General features: G+C 48.2%; 1 long non-coding RNA gene across 1 annotated transcript in view; it reads left to right on the forward strand.

Moving 5' to 3' along the window:
* Nucleotides 1–1,496, forward strand: part of LOC310821491 — a 1,891-nt gene extending 395 nt beyond the window's left edge. Inside the window, exons 1-2 of the long non-coding RNA XR_014554870.1 lie at nt 1–885; nt 1,055–1,496. The exon at nt 1–885 is cut by the window's left edge and continues 395 nt beyond it. This is a non-coding gene — a long non-coding RNA (uncharacterized lncRNA). The remainder of the gene's footprint in view (nt 886–1,054) is intronic.
* Nucleotides 1,497–4,235: the final 2,739 nt, after the last annotated feature.

A 4,235-nucleotide genomic window follows, 5' to 3' on the forward strand; every position in this document is an offset into this window, starting at 1 on the left:
GGGGGGGGGGGGGGGAGAGGGAGGGAGGGAGGGAGGGAGGGAGAGGGAGGGAGAGAGACAATCAGAAGTCTGATGCTTGATTTGGTTCAATCCAGCCCTCGCTCATGAAACATTAAATCATTCTTTCGAGGTCGGCTTCAGTAATTGCGTTCAGTTGGGTGTCATTGAACGATGATGATGATGACGATGATGAATATCCTCTTGTACATAATGAACCTATAATGTGATGATGATGATGCTCTGAGTGGCGTCAATGAGAACAAGAGTACAGTTGAACAAAAGGAGAGAGCGGGGGTTGAACACACACACACACACACACACACACACACACACACAAAAGGGAAACATGAAATGAGTGTGTTCTGTGGTCTAAAATAGAAGAGTCTGGCACCTCCCTGCTCCAGAGACAAGCTTCAAGCTGTCCTCCATACACCAGGTACACAGCCTTGGTCTACCATTGGTCACTTACTATCACTAAGGCAACACGGTATGGTAGGAGAGGACTCTTTGTGTCAGCTGTATCAAGACACACACACACACACACACACACACACACACACACACACACACAAGGACAAAAGAGGGTTAAAAAGGGTAAGGTAGATAATTGGGACAGAGCCTTTCTCTTGTGTACTAACGTAACTGGTTACTCATTACACACACACACACACACACACACACACACACACACACACACACACACTCTTACCATTCACAGCAGACTTTAAGTGCCTGAGGTGTTAGACTGTACCAGTGGGAGGAAGGCTTAACGTGGTTGGTTGTTCTTGCTATATTGACGCCACAACACCAGCCACCGCCATGTTTATGAAACATACAGTACACTACCATTTTAAACATACAGTAATGTACCGTTTTAAACATACAGTACACTACCGTTTTAAACATACAGTACACTACCGTTTTAAATATACAGTAATGTACCGTTTTAAACATACAGTACACTACCGTTTTAAACATACAGTACACTACCGTTTTAAACATACAGTACACTACCGTTTTAAACATACAGTAATGTACCGTTTTAAACATACAGTACACTACCGTTTTAAACATACACTACGTTTTAAACATACAGTACAGTACCGTTTTAAACATACAGTACAGTGCCGTTTCTACTGCTTCACTACAGTATGTGTTATTGTTCTGGGGTACTTTTGTTTTTCCTGAAAAGCTTTCTTTTGTTTTTGTTTTTATTTGTGTTTTTTTGTTGTTGTTATTGGGTTTTTTTACAGTTAGAGAACCGATATGAACTGTGGCCGGGTCGGTCGTATCAGCTGTTTGGTATCTCGTCTCCCATTGGCCTTCACCATGCTGTATCACCATGACGATGTTTAAAGTACAAAGCTATTGTAAGCACAGTGTTTTTCAGACTTTTACATGTTATATTAATAAATGTATACAGCCACTTTTCCTGTACATATCAAATGTAGAAATAAAAATAAAAGGATGGATGTCGCGTCCTGTTTACAAACCTCCGCGGCTGGCTTACCTTTTCATTCGTGGTCCTCTGCTTCTGAAACATGGACCGACGAACTCCGGGGAGGCTGGTGGAGGTAGAAATCGGAGGACGGGCTCATGTAATGCATGGAACACACACAAACGCACCTGCACGTAGTATTAAACACAAACCATTCAACTTTACAAAAACACACATGCTTCATTCCATTCCATTCCATGCATTACAATGAGCCGTACAATAACAACGACAATGAGGCCGTCCTCCGATTGTGTTTGACACCGTTCCTCATTCCGTTCCGTGCCTCACAATGAGGCTGTGACCTCATTTCTACCTCCACCAGCCTCCCCTGGGTGAACTGCTTTTCTCTTCCTCAATATCAGGAGGAGGGAGGTCAGCTCAACTGGCTCAACTGTTTAACTGCGTGTGTGTGTGTGTGTGTGTGTGTGTGTGTGTGCTGTACAGTATGCTTGTGTGTGTGTGTGTGTGTGTCCGTCCGTCTGTCTGTGTGTGTCCGTCTGTCTGTGCGTGTGTGTGTGTGTGTGCGTGCGCGTGTGTGTGTCCTGAGTCGTGGTGTGTGTGTGTGTGTGTGTGTGTGTGTGGTTAGAGTACTACAGTAATCCCTCTGTTTCCTGTTGTTAGCCGCCGCCACATTCCCATTGTCCCTCACAGGGGGCTCGTTGAAGCACTCCGGCTACAGGGAGCGCTCCCGGGATCAAAGTTCACCTCCTCCGCAAACACCATTAAGCTTTTTTCAGCCACCGAGGGAGGCTCTCCTCGAACCTAGAGATGAGAAGGAGGGAATAGACGGGCAAGGAAAGAGAGAAATCCATCCATCCCTCTGTCTCATCCTGCTCTTTGATCGTTCATGGCTGTCTGGTCTTTTATTGTTTGATAAAGGATTCCTCACACTGTGTCATGCTGTGGCCCAAAGCCTGGGGGCTTGGAGGGATTTAGCCTTTGATTGCTGATGTCAATAAGTGTGCGTGTGCGGGTGCGTGTGTGTGTGTGTGTGTGGGTGCTTGTGTATGTGCGTGTGCGTGTGTGTGTGGGTGCTTGTGTGTGTGTGCGTGCGTGCACGTATATTTGTGTGCGTGTGTGTGCGTGCGTATTTGTGTGCGTGTGTGTGGGCGCGTGTGTTTTGTATATGTGTGTGGGCGTGGGCATGGGCGTGGGCGTGGGCGCGTGCGTGTGTGTGTGTCCTTCATGCCTTCCTGTGTGGAGCGCCAGGAGGAAGACCCATTCTGAGACACCATGTGTTTGTCTCTGTCCCTCTGCTGTTGGATGTGTCACCACCGTGCCTCAGCTGGACGGTGGCGCTGCTGTTGCTGCTGCTGTTGCTGCTGCTGTTGTTGTTGTTTTGGTTTGAGGTGTGGAATGTCGTGTGGAACGTCGCGTGGAACACTTTGTTTCCGTTGCGTGTCTTCCGAGGGAGGCTGGCGGAGGTAGACATCGGAGGCCGGGCTTGTTGTAGTGCACGGAATGGAGCGGAATGAGGAGTGGTGTCAAACACGCGTGTGCTCTGGTGAATTCAAACCCTTGACCGTTGATGAAGGTCACGTCTAAAAGCCTGTGTTTGATGTTGTTGTCTTCGATGTTTCATTTGAAGAAAAATCATCAATCCAGATGCATTGAATAAGACCGAATGTAACAGCTGGTCTTCATCTCCCGAGCCTGTGCAGCGAGGTGTCAATCATGTTTGGGTCCATGAGAGTCTACCAGGGGAGGCTGGCGGAGGTAGAAATCAGAGGACGGGCTCATTGTAATGCGTGTCTTAAAAAACGGTTTGATCCCGTTCCTCATTCCGTTCCGTGCATTACAATGAGCCCGTCCTCCGATTTCTACCTCCGCCAGCCTCCCCTGGAGTCTGACCGTGATGTCCGAGTGGGTGGAGCGTTCCTACTGTGTGGAAGTGCTCCAGAGGAAGCTGTTTTCGGACATTCCCACATTCCCAGCATCACCAGGCATCGCCACGCTGAGGAGAGGTCATCCAGGGTCACCCCGGGGGGGTCACAGGGGTCACACTGAGCTGGTGTTCAACTCCCAGGCCTGTGTGTGTGTGTGTGTGTGTGTGTGTGTGTGTGTGTGTGTGTGTGTGTGTGTGTGTGTTCGGAATGGCTGTAGATAGCACAGATGCAACTGTTTGGAAAATGATTTCACTTAGCAGAAGTTCAGCTCTCCCCTTCAGACTGGCTCTGATGTAGACACACACACACACACACACACACACTCTCTTTCTCTCGCTCTCTCTCACACACACACACACACATACACACGTACATCCTCATGGGCTATGGAATGATAAATGGGTGGTTTTGAGATGTGAGAACAGACCCTGGGAGATAACAAGCACTGCCTGGCAGACCGCTAATGCATTTCACACCACATCTCTTAGAATATACACCAGGGGAGGCCGGCGGAGGTAGAAATCGGAGGACGGGCTCATTTTAAGGCATGGAACGTAATGAGGAATGGTATCATTGTCATGATACCATTCCTCATTCCGTCCCATGCCTTACAATGAGCCCGTCCTCCGATTTCGGCCTCCACCGGCCTCCCCTGATATACATGTAAGAGAACATCCAGAAAGGCTATCTATCTGAAGTGTCTGTTTGGTATTTCGGTCAGGTATTTCCCTCAGATCTCCTCAGTTCTGCTTCCCAGGCTCTCTCTCTCGCTCTCTCTCTCACATACACACACAGACAGATACACACACACACACACACACACACACACACACACACAGTCTGGCATAATG

This window comes from Argentina silus, assembly GCF_951799395.1.
Source record: "Argentina silus genome assembly, chromosome: 22".
Lineage (NCBI taxonomy): Eukaryota > Metazoa > Chordata > Actinopteri > Argentiniformes > Argentinidae > Argentina > Argentina silus.